This window comes from Schistocerca serialis, chromosome 2, assembly GCF_023864345.2.
Source record: "Schistocerca serialis cubense isolate TAMUIC-IGC-003099 chromosome 2, iqSchSeri2.2, whole genome shotgun sequence".
In the NCBI taxonomy this organism is placed as follows: Eukaryota; Metazoa; Arthropoda; class Insecta; order Orthoptera; family Acrididae; genus Schistocerca; species Schistocerca serialis.
The window spans coordinates 32,740,482-32,753,671 of record NC_064639.1 but is presented as its reverse complement, the minus strand read 5'-3'; the positions used below and the strand labels follow the sequence as shown (position 1 = coordinate 32,753,671).

General features: G+C 44.8%; 1 pseudogene; it reads left to right on the top strand.

Moving 5' to 3' along the window:
- The first annotated feature begins 11,938 nt into the window (after nt 1–11,938).
- On the top strand, nt 11,939–12,056 carry LOC126458781 (5S ribosomal RNA; annotated as a pseudogene).
- The last annotated feature ends 1,134 nt before the right edge of the window (nt 12,057–13,190 follow it).

Genomic DNA, 13,190 nt, shown 5'->3' with positions numbered 1-13,190 from the left:
AAACAGCCGCAGAGTTTGGAGATCGAATCCCACAAGGCCCACATGTCACTGCACCTACATTGTCCATCAGAGTGTTTAAGTTTTAGTTAAGTGGCATGTCGCTGGACAACTTCAGCGCAAAGCGCTTCCGTTGACGTCTTGATGTATACAACACTTCCTGTGATGGGAAAATGAATTCCGATCACATCCAGAGGGTTCAAACCAAATCCCCTCTTATGAAATGTTCAACTACAAAGGCTCTGGGTCGTAAATGTTCGGCCTGAAACGTTACTTTGATCGTTGCACAGCGGTAAGTGTGTACGGTACGGTACGGTGGCAGCGGACTCTTAAAAACAATACTGCGACGCGGAAGTAAACAACGCCGAGAGCGGAGCGCAGGCTGGCGCGCGGGGCAGTTCCGCACGCTGCCACGGCTGAGAGCCGACTATCCATGATAATTTGCATTCAAAATTTTAGCGGTGGCGGTGTTCGAACCAGGGACAGAGAATGCTACCATTAATAATCAAAGACGCAATCCCTCCCCCCTTTTTTTTGTTCTCACTATGTTCGTTCGGGGCGGACGTCCCGTGACGCTTGTTCAAGTTTATCGTTGATCCATTAACTCAGTTTTTTTATTACAGAGGGCAGCTAACCCTGTGCCTGAACATGCTGAGCTACTGTGCTAGACTATAGGTGCAGCTCACATCATATTCATGAGAAAAGGCTCCAGATTAAGTGTTTTCATAGTCAATAAGAAATCTTCTCTTATCAGCAAAACTCATACGATGTATTTCTCATGACACTTGGCCTAAGTCGCCAAAGGTGCTAGGTGTAGTAGAGACAATCTCTTGCGAATGGTCTTCCATCCAGGTACAGGATGAGTCAAAACAACTTTGGAATGATATAGTAATTTATTAAGATAACTTACAGAGTCGGTAGATGTGTCATTTTGTGGCAAACAACTTCAACTTTGATTCACATAGTGCATCGGTATCCCATTCTGACACCAGGAGCGCCAGTGTAGTGCACACCTAAAATGGCTACTTTCACTGGTGAGGAGCGTGCTCGCTGTGTGTTTTGATTTCAAGAAAGGAACTCTGCAACAACTGTTCGACATAAATTTTTCACCAAATATGCTAAAGAACCAAGCAGGCCTACAATTTACTCTTGACACAAGAACTTCGATGAGACTGATTGTTTAAAGGCTATGCCCGATTTGCTGCAACGAGTGTGGGAACAAATTGATTATCGGTGGGATGTTTGCCACATCACAAATGGTAGTCACGTGGAACCAAAATGACACTTTCGTGGTTGTTCGCATGAAAATGACTAACAATCTTCTAACCCTATCGGTTCATCATGACTTTCTTTCTACTACAGTAAATTAGCGCGACATTGAAGTTCCCTAGCTCTATCTTGCAACTATCTAAAATTCTGCGCCTTGCTTAGTATCGGCGTAAACTTTACACAAGTCTTGTATCCGATTGCTTAAATGATCAAGATGGACCTGCACTCAAAATAACTGTAACTAGGTAAGAACACACACACACACACACACACACACACACACACACACACACACACACACACCAAACGCAACTCATACACACATGATTACATTCTCTGGCTGCTGAGGCCTCAGCAACATCTCCGCTGTATGGCGAGTAGCAACTGTCCTTCTCATAATATTGTCACATTCCCTCATGGATTTTGCATTGTTTAATGTATTAAGAAGATTTATAAAAAAGATGTTCCTTCTTGAGCACGTCTTGGGTCTCCATTGACACAAAATGTATTACCTGGGAACAGAGAACCATTTGAACAGTATACAAGAGCAGACACAAGACGCAAACAACTTTATAACTAAAATTTTCATCTCAAATGTCTCTTTTGGTGTAAAAGCACGCTCCCCCTATCACACAATCAGATTGTGCTATCACTAAAATGGGGCAGCTAGTGGGGAGCTGGGAGCAGTAAGGTGCTGGGAAGCACAACTTAACATTTGCACCAGAAAAGGTATTTGTTTGAAAACATCAGTTAAAATTAATTACTACAAATATTCAGATATTCTACTTCGCGTTTTATTACAAAACTCTTGCTTGTGGCAGCAGGGTGAATGGCTCTTACAGCTCAGAGAATTATAAAAAAGAACTGAAAGATTGATAATGCTAGTTAGTGAGTAATAATAATTTAGCAAAAAAGACTTCTCTGTTCAAACAGTATTTAAACAACTGTTGCCGCGCGGTCTAGGGGGGGGGGGGGGGGGTCTTGTCCCCGTCGGACGTTCGAGTCCTCCCTCGGGCATGGGTGTGTGTGTGTATGTTGTCCTTAGCATAAGTTAGTTTAAGTTAGATTAAGTAGTGTGTAAGCTTAGGGACCGATGACCTCAGCAGTTTGGTCCCATAAGACCTTAATACAAATTTCCAATTTAAGCAACTGGGAAAAAATTTAAATACCATTGAGGTATCAATAACATATTTACAGGACCACGAAAATGTGCAATTTACTTAGTCGTAATCTTTTCTGCCTCTGGTTTAATCTATATCATACACACAAGGCAGCTATGGGCAAATAAAACACACTCAAAAGTGTGTTTCTCAGTTTAAACAATATTTAAACAAATGAACAACAGATTAAAAAGAGGGTACCAATGACTTAAGAGCCTGAAAGGCTCAACGGGCTCATGCTTAACAAAACCACTTCACCTCGCTCAGCACACATAAATACGGCCAACTAAGAGCAGTTCGGGATGGTGGGGGGGGGGGGGGGGGGGGGAGGGAGGAAGGGAGAAATATAATTAGGAAATATGAGCTTGTCCGTGTATTACACACACGTGGCAGGCACTTTTTCAAGACACATGCGCCAAAAGGCAAACGCTGGAAGCACACAGTGGCAAAAGAACCCAATAACGCCACTACTGGCACACCTCCCTTGGAAACATGTAGCCTTAACTAACGAGCACAGACACACCACAGTAAGACGCTCACAAAGCAAATCCATATGCCTCCGCTGCTCCACTCTGTCCATATACCCATCGATCAAACAGCAAATCCATGCTTCTTTTAATTCACATTTCCTCTCTGCTTCACACTGTAAACACGAAGCACATCCTATTTTCTCCTCACCTCGTTTCTCATCTCTAATGATTGACGACTAGAGCCAGCGTCTTGCCTGGTAAAAAGTACTGCGCTTTCCAAATGCTGATCTCACAGTGCCCGCACTCCGCCTTAGGTGAGCCACTGAAGCACCGCCAAAACTATGGTCAGCTTCACCCTCACTGCCACCCTCTTCCTTGGCGCACGGCAGTCTGACAACAGAAGGCCGCACTTACTCTCCCTCCTCTTTCAGAAAGATCTGCTGTCACCTAACATACTTCTTATACGTTATTCATAAAACGCAGGCATAAAACTACAATAACTGTACACCCTTCTCATAAGACAAAGCTGCTTCCCGTCTCCCTGTAATGCTACCAGGCTTCATTATTACACTACAACATAACAAAAAATACACCCAATATTAGTCCTTGTTTCCTCGGCCTTAATCCATAATTATGCCATTTCCCACACAGGGTCATGCAAAATCTTCATGATCACCTTTGCTGAGCCGTGGTAAAAATTGCTGTTTTGAAGAGCGCGCTACAGCGCGTAGTGTGAAGCAGTCGTCCTCCGTTTCTGGCGGTGGCGCCGCTGTGGCAATCACAGCTTTGGTGTCTCCCTCTGGTGGCAAAGGGGAAAGGTTGCCTGCTCACGTGCATTTAAGGGGCGCTATGAGCTCGCCAGCGGGTCAGTCTGGATCACTCTCTCTTCCCCAGCTTGCTAGTCTGTCTCTCGTCCGCATTTGTTAAGCAGTTAGTATCTGTCTGTCGTCCGGAGAGCTAGTACGTCTGTCGTTCGGATCACCCTTAAGGCCAGCAAATGAGAGACTTTCCACTCCGCCAGTAAGAGAACTCAGCGAGTGGTCGGCCGGTCGGGGCTTAGTTCCTGCATCTGAGTTTGCGCGTTAGGCCGCCAGGCTGCTCGAGTTTGCTCGGGCAATGGTCATTGGCGGTTGGATCGATCGGTTGGTCGGTCGCGCACTGAGACACAAGATGACTTGTCCGTCTTGAACGTCGGCGCATGTGAGATCGCCACGTGAGTCCAGTGGGCCACGCCGTCCAGCGAGGGGTAGTGGCTTCGCGGTCGACACGAGAGCAACAGGAGTCAACCCACGACATCGGTTTGGCCGGTGCGAGCTGCGACACCGTGAGATGGGAGATCGGCGCGCCTTCCTGTTGAAGCGGCTGGCAGCGCACGGTTTGGGAGAACGATTTGGGGGTGCTGCGCCAGGTCTCCTCGAGAAATCGCAGTTTATTAGAAGTTAAGTGATTGGTGATATGTTGTTTGATTTACTCTTGTTAAATTCTACTTGTTTTCTTGATGAGGTCACCAGCCGTTTTGCTTTGGGGTAATCCCACCATTCTTCTCCGTTTGCCCGCCCGCGGGAAGGTGATTGTTTGTAAATTGGGTGGTCCGTTTCTCCCTTGTGGAATAGGGGCGGGTTAGAGCAACCTGCGGTTCGGGTTGTTTGTTAATCTCCCTATCAATCTACCGTACGTTAGTAGCTGCCTCTGTCATGTTTGTCGGATTTGGTGTGTTAATGAATTTATTGCTTGGAGGGTAACGGCCTAATTCCTGAAACAAGTTTTGATCTTGCCTATCATCTTGAGAGGCGGTATCTCTGTACTGTAGAGCATCTTAACTTGTTTGACCAACCCTTTAGAATTTTATATAAGATTGCATTTCATGGGCTTTTATTTAAATGATCATTTTAGTATATAAAGTTGCCACCCTTTCACCGTAAGACTTTCTTAGAAGTTTAAATCAAGTTGCACCTTCGGTGGCAAAGTTAATATTTTAATTTTTAGTGTTTTGTACCATTTCCATCCCTCCTACAGGGGTGCATAGTTTGTGTGCTTGTGTAAATTGTTAAAACTTTTAGTTTAAAGTAATCTGGTGTGTTGCAGATTTGCACCAGTGTAGTCTTTCAGAGGCTGTTGTGAGCGGTCGTAACTATGGCCGTATCAAAAGGGAGTGGCAAGGTTCTCTGCCCGAATGCTCATACAGTCAAAACTTGTTTCTTTCTGCCTCCGAATAAATTGTAACTTTGACATTTAGAGGGTGCTTTCTGATTATAATTTTAAATCTGTTTCTTTTAAAAAATGCTTTTAGGCACTATTAAAGTGAATAAAATTCCCATTTGTTAAAAGGAATTTGGTTATGATTTCATCAGTTACTTCCTGGCAACTACTTCCATGCTTACATAGTGTGATTAAATGTGTTAATGTTCTTGATGAATCGCTAGTAAATAAAATAAATTCTTAAGAATATTCTTTGAAAATAAATCACAGTTGCTCTCACTTATTTTCTCTTTTCTCTTTGCTGAGGATGTTGATCCGAGAGGAAATGAATCTGGAGTGCCTTGAAATGTTCGTAAACATCCAACATGAACTATCGTTGTTCTAATTGGCAACAGAAGCTTGACACTGACTGGTGACATTGACTCTTTCAATTAGTATGGTCCTTGGTACTTTGTTACAAACATTTTTGTTTTACCCTTTGCGGTATAAGGGGCTGATAACATTATCCATCGCCCTACCTTATACTGTGGTAGCTTCACTGTGAAGTTAGGTCGTGAAACTCCCCAGCTGGTTAGAGGGCCCTTCCTGTAATGCCCCAAACGTTCTCAATTGGGGAGAGATCTGGCAACCTTGCTGGCCAAGATAGGATTTTGGCAGGCAGGAAGATAAATAGTAGAAACTCTTGCGATGTGCAGGTGGGCATACATTGCTGAAATGTAAGGCCAGGATGGGTTGCCTTGAAGGAAAGGAAAAGGGACATAGAATATTGTTGGCATACCGCATCGCAGTAAGGGTGTCGCCCATGACAATCGAAGGGGTCCTTCTATGAAATGAAATGACGCTGCACTCAATCGGTCCTGGCTGTCGGGCCATATGGCGAGAGACAGACAGGTTGGTATCCCGCCTCTGCGGAGACGTCTCTAGACACGTCTTGGATGCTCCTCGGTGCCCAGTACGAAGTGGGACTCATACTGAAGACAACTGGACACCGTGAGATTCCAGACGAAGCCCAGACAGTGGTGAGATACCCACCTATCAGCCACCATACGATCTGACAGCCAGGGGTGATGATCTGCGTGCCATTTCACTTCAACCCATTTGGTCGCCATCAGCGGCTTCCTTTCAGCACAGCGGTGTGTGGACGATATTCTACGCTTCATTTTGTTGCCATCCTGGGCTTCCATTTCAGCGTAGCCAGCCCGCACACAGCGGTAGTTTCTACTGCTTGTTTCCGTGCTTGCCGAATCCTGCCTGTTCCACCAAGGTGCCGGATCCCTCCCCATTTGAGTACGTTTGGAGCATTGAGGGCAGGGTGCTCCAGCTAGCTCGGAATTTTGACAATCTAACGCGCCAATTGGGCAAAATTTATAACTTACACATATTGTTGGGACGATCTCTGTTTATGTACGAGTACATATGTATTTTTAAAGCCAAGATCGCGTGATTTTAAGACCTTTATTCCAATTACTAGGTTCGACAGAGTCGTGCTGTCATCTTCAGACTGGCAGTACACTGTGTTAAAGGAAAACAGGTAATCAGTGATCTACACAAGATATAATCTTTTTTTCGGAACTATCCAAATCTTACAAAAACTTTTACAGGTGTCATTGACAAAGTGGAAATATATTTATAAACTCCACATAATTTGTCATTGTCCCCGATGGGTACTTAAATGAATAAAAGGTAAAAATACAACAGCCATAGCACCCACAGTGTTAGAACTACACGCCATGTCGACGACCACACGTGGACTAAACTGAGGCGCCGCAGAGCCTTTGTGATTTGTTGTGTAGACGTCACGTGGCGATACATTGAAATGTTTTGAAAATAGTCTCATGAAAATTTTACGCAATTTAAAAAGCATTGTTCCAGCGCAACGAGAAGCTCCTGCACGTCGAAGAAGGACAAAAGAGCAGAGAGGGCTGTGAGACGACGTGAGCGAATAGTACGCTGACTAGGGCGACACCACGGCAGGAATGGCATCTGTACGAAGAGAGCGTAAGCGCCGCGCCACACAGCCGCGGCCGCGGTAGGAGACAAGCCGGCACTCAAGCGCCACCGCAGTGATTTGTGGACTGCATTGTTTTATTTGCATTGAAATTGTATGTACCGAAGGACACTAATTATTAGCGTGTCACCATTTATTTGTGGCACATCCTTGTAAATATGTGAAGTATTGTTAATTTAACTTACTGTAATAAACTCCATTAATATGATTTGATTGAATTGTTGTCTAGCGATCGGAGAGAACAGCTTCCTAGGCACCCTATATTAGACGACTGGTCAGGATACTAGAAGCATATTATATTCTCTAGGAATCTCAAAGGTAAATCTTTACACCTGATTCATATACACAAATGGCGCATTTCACCAATATAAATTAAATGTACCGTATGGGAAAATGTAATGGTAACAAACATTTTTAATAATTAATTTATCTGTGGTAAGATCTTATGGGACCAAACTGCTGAGGTCATCGGTTCCTAAGCCTACACTCTACTTCTGCATCTACATCAATACTCCGCAAGCCACCTCACGGTCTGTGACGGAGGATACCTTGAGTACCTCTATCGGTTCTCCCTTCTATTCCAGTCTCGTATTGTTCGTGGAAAGAAGGATTGTCGGTATGCCTCTGTGTGGGCTCTAATCTCTCTGGTTTTATCCTCATGGTCTCTTCGCGAGATATATGTAAGAATAAGCAATATACTGCTTGACTCCTCGGTGGAACTAGGCCTATGATCTCGAAACTTCAACAAAAGCCCGTACCGAGCTACTGGGCGTCTCTCTTGCAGAGTCTTCCACTGGAGTTTATCTATCATCTCCGTAACGCTTTTGCGATTATTAAATGGTCCTATAACGAACTGCGCTGCTCTCTGTTGGATCTTCTCTATCTCTCCTATCAACCCCATCTGGTACGGATCCCACACCGGTGAGCACTATTCAAGCAGTGGGCGAACAAGCGTAGGCCTTCTGTAACCTACTTCCTTTGTTTTCGGACTGCATTTCCTTAGGATTCTTCCAATGACTCAGTCTGGCATCTGCTTTACCGACGATTAATTTGATATGGTGATTCCATTTTAAATCACTCCTAATGACTACTCCCAGATAATTTATGCAATTAACAGCTTCGAGTTGCTGACCTGCTATATTGTAGCTAAATGATGTATTCGCAGAACATTACACTTGTCTACATTGAGATTCAGTTGCCTTTCCCTGCACCATGCGTCAATTAATTGCAGATCCTCCTGCATTTCAGTTCAATTTTCCATTGTCACAACCTCTCGATATACTAAAGCATCATCCGCAAAAAGCCTCGGTGAGCTTCCGATGTTATCCACAATGTAATTTCCATATATTGTGAATAGCAACGGTCCTACGACTCTCCCTGCGGCACACCTGAAATCACTCTTACTTCGGAAGACTTCTCTCCATTGAGAATGACATGTTGTGTTCTTAAGCTAACTTAAACTAACTTACGCTATCGGCAACACGCACACCCATGTCGGAGGGAGGACTCGAACCTCTGACGGGAGGAGCCGCACGGACCGTGACAGGGCGCCCCAGACCGCGCGGCTACCCCGCGCGGCAACAAACATTTGTAATCCTCCTAGACTGTCGTTATGTGCTACATGGCGCTCATTACAGCACAACTGACGATGAGCTCGCCCGCTACAGACAACGATCTTTTTACTTATACCCTATACATACCCTTCATTAATCCATCCAAACCTAGTCATACACAGCGAGCGAGGTGGCGCAATGGTTGCCACACTGGACTCGCATTCGTAAGGACGATGGTTCAATCCCGCGTCCGGCCATCCTGATTTAGGTTTTCCGTGATTTCCCTAAATCACTCCAAGCAAATGCCGGGATGGTTCCTTTGAAAGGGCACGGCCGACTTCCTTCCCCATCCTTCCCTAATCCAATGAGACCGATGGCCTCGCTGTTTGGTCTCTTCCACCAAACAACCCAACCCAACCCAACGCTAGTCATACAAAAAAATTATTGTACGCTCCATAGAGCAATAAATCCAAAAACAGGAAGAGGGGTCGGAGGACGGGATGAGAGGAGGTGAAGGAGGGGCCGTGTGGGAGGGGAGGATATCGTTGCTGTGGTAGCCACTCCTTACAGTAGTCCACAACGGCAGCACCACACAAATTCTTGACGGCGGCGTGTTATATCGAGATTCCCTTCTTAAAACTTGAAGTAGACGTTTTTGAGTCGTTGTTCACCACTTTAAGATACCGCTAACCACATTGCTGAAACAGTGAAGCTACATACAACAGAGAACGACCTACCACTGAATGACCATCACTCTTGGCTAAAAATTCTGTATCGTAAACTTACTTACGGCCGGGAGAGCGTTGTGCTGACCACATGCCTACCTATATCCGCATAGAGTGACGCCTGTGGGTTGAGGAAGACACGGCGGCCGGTCGGTACTGTTGGGCGTTCATGGCGTGTTCGGGCGGATTTTAGTTTAGTTTGCGCTACAAATTAGGCAAGCCTGTACCTGGACTGTAGCCAATGCAATAACCAGAAACAGCGAGCAACAACATTTTGACTCTACGGACAACTGCAGAGCTGACCACCAGACTACGGCGGGGCTACCGAGACCCACAACCGTCGCCAAAACCAACTCTGTCTCGTCGCCTTAGTGGGCCTATCGAACGCTGTGCTGAGGCGACCCAAGCGTGTACCACCCTTCGCGACCACCGCCGGCGCCGCTAGCGCCACCGCACCGTAAAGCGGGCACGTGCGATGTGGAGGAACTACACAAGGCGTCGCGACGGAGCGAATTCCAAATTGCCGGGCGAGGAGACCAAACGGCACACTGAAGTGTTTTTAAAATACGTGTATTTTGCTTTTTTAGCTGTCTCTCTTTGATTTTTAATTTAAAATAGAGGAACAACCTAACATTTTACAACTTTAAACATAGCTGTGTGCAGCAACCGTGAAAATATTTTTTGTAGTTAAGACAGCCCACTGGTTGCAATGGATTTTATAGTCGAATTGACCATGGTTTCGACTCCTAAACTAAGGGAGTCTTCATCAGAATTTATATTACCTAAATAAGGGGGATACAAAGTTAGTCATTAATAAGAAAAATAATTTTGTTTCTCAGTCTATATTTTTTATAATACGCTTGGCTGAAGAGTGGAATATTATACCGCTGACAGTTCCCCCCCTCCCACGTCCCTCTTGCTCCCCACCCCTCCGCCCATCTTAGGAAAGCGGGATGAAATAAAATAAATTAAAGAAAAAAAAAACGCCGCTATAGAGAGCTCGCCAGATGTAGTTGTGGGATGCCGCACCGTCCAGCAGAGGACGCCGAATTCGCGTCGCCTCGCTGCCTGCAATTGAGTGATCAGCGCGCCCTTTCATCAGCTCCGCCTTAGAATATCGTCAGATTATCATCAAGCTGCTCTCCGATGTGAGAACTTTAATACCGTAACTGATATGTGTACCAAATTTGATTAATATCGTTTCAGAGGTTTAGGACGACTTTTTTTTTACCATGGCTTTGTCCGTGTACAAGCATGGAAAAATATTTTTTTTTATACATTTAACGTATTTCACAAGTGCTGCAATAAAAAGTTGTTTCCAGGGGGCCTGATGACAACTGCTTTAATTATGTACCAATTCTAAACCGACAATTAATACCTGAGATATTTTCATGAAAAGTAATAAATTGCTTTGATCATTTTTCACTAGCAATGCAAACTAAGGACATTCTCGTCATTAGCCGCTAAGCGGCCAATCGAAAATTTACTTAACTCAATGCAACGAAAATATTAATGATTGTAGCTTTAATTTAATTTTACTGGCTTCAGAATATTGAATGAGAAAAATAGAGAACTCTACTGCATTTACATTTACATTTAATAAATGATTTAATAGGAATAATTGTTTTGCCGGCGTATGGCCGACCTAGGCTGCAAGAGAAATTGTGGGTCCCTCCTGAGCACACGCTATAACAACAAATTTACCCAAAATATTGATTCACTAATATGAAAGGTGTGACTGTACAAAAAGCAGATGTTACAACATGGAAATATTATTTATATTCTGAATAGTTTTACAGAACTTACACACAGTACTATCCAGCGTACAATGGCGCCTTTCATCCATACAAAAATCGAAGACAAGAGAGTGAGTAACATGATACAATGCCTCTGGTTCTTTTTCATTGACCAACACAGATAAAGTAAAGAAGGTTCGATATCATTATCTTTAGTTCTCTAGAAATAATTTCTTTTTCTTCCAAATGTTAATGTTCGTTGCGCAAAACACATCGCACTTTAACACTTCTAGCGTCACGTGAGGAATTGTCCATGAGAATACAAAAACATTTTTTTTAGTAAATATATTTGGCGTTCCTCCACAGTCTCTAACGAATCTCGCCGTGCAGTTTGACTTTCACATAGTCGAATGTTTACGACGTCAGATCTCCTGAACTATGAGCCTATACATTGATACAATTTTGCAGGTACATCTAGTGGCTACAGCCTGCGAAATGTGTTAGTAGGAAAGAAGTAATGAATTAAAACGAGATGCATGATGCGGCAGTTTTTGACGCATACTTGATGTCTTATCTCCTGAACTGTGTGTCGCACAATGACATATCTTTGAAGGTACATTCATGTGTTGCGAATAGAGTCGCTAGTAAGGAAGTAATAAATTCAAACGTCATGCTTCATGAGGTAGTTTTACATTAACAATAAAAATGTGGTAATTGATACACTTTTTTCCTTCCATAATTTTGTGGGAGTTGTCAGCGAGAACACGTTTCGTAAAGGTTTGAAATCATGTGTAAAGTTTTCTGCAAGGTGCTTTGTTGCTGGCAATGGCCATACCGCAGTGGATACACCAGTTCCCCTCGGATCGCCGAAGTTAAGCGCTGTCGGGCGTGGCCAGCACTTGGATGGGTGACCATCCGGGCCGCCATACGCTGTTGCCATTTTTCGGGGTGCACTCAGCCTCGTGATGCCAACTGAGGAACTACTCGACCGAATAGTAGCGGCTCCGGTCAAAGAAAACCATCGTAACAACCAGGAGAGCGGTGTGCTGACCACACACTCCTTCTATCCACATCCTCAGCTGAAGATGAAACGGCGGTCGGTTGATCCCGATACGCGACTTGTGGCCTGAAGACGGAGTGCCCAGCCTGCTATTGTGCTGGCATACGCTGGCAACAGCACGCCATGCGGCATAGAGGTTACGACAGTATCAATAGAGGCCAACAACAAGACTCGCTGGAAACTTGCCGCCAACGCCCTCTCATCCGCCAGTATGTACGATCCCCGCTGCGGACCAGAGGACCAGTTTAGCCAGTTAGTTCGAGTTTGGACGCCCTGAGGTTTCCAGCGTGTCACTGAGGTGGAGCCGCAGACTCAGCCTCTAGCACAGAGACACGCAGCACATACTGCACTTCTAACTCAACGGCATTGAGGCTACGCGGACTGTACAGAAAGGAGCTCGTACCACAGCACTTGGAAACTTAAGTAGCTCTTTCTTTACGAATAAAGAACCCAGATATTAATTGTATGCAGTTTGTGTTATACAAGGATACCGGTCACCAACCAACAACATCCTCTCATAGCTTCCTAAGGTACAGCTCTACAGAGACAACGAGACGACATAAAACTGGCGACGAGGAAACTTCAGTGAAGCATACTTTGCTTGTTTGTCTTGTGTTCCTGATTGCAGGGCTTTCTAATTGCAAATTTGTTGTGTTCTTGCAGGTATCCCAGCAGGGGAGCTTCAGACCTAATCAAATTTCTTTTTTCAGAAGCTTTGCTTGCTTGTTTTTTGCTATACCCTGCCCCCTCCACCCCCTGCCCCCGCGCGTCAACCGCGGACGGCCAGTGTAACGAATCTAACATAAGCTTTTCAATTTCACAACCAACAAATCGCTGCCATGCTGACGACGGTCAACAACTTCCTACTGCAGAAGCAACGGCGGCCGTACAACAGACCGACCGACACGCCCAATAAGTGTCGCAGCCTGGCATACCTACGTTCCGGCAATTTAACGACAAGGAAGTGGAATGGCACAAATACCTGATACAGTTCAAAGCTCACTGCCCAGTTC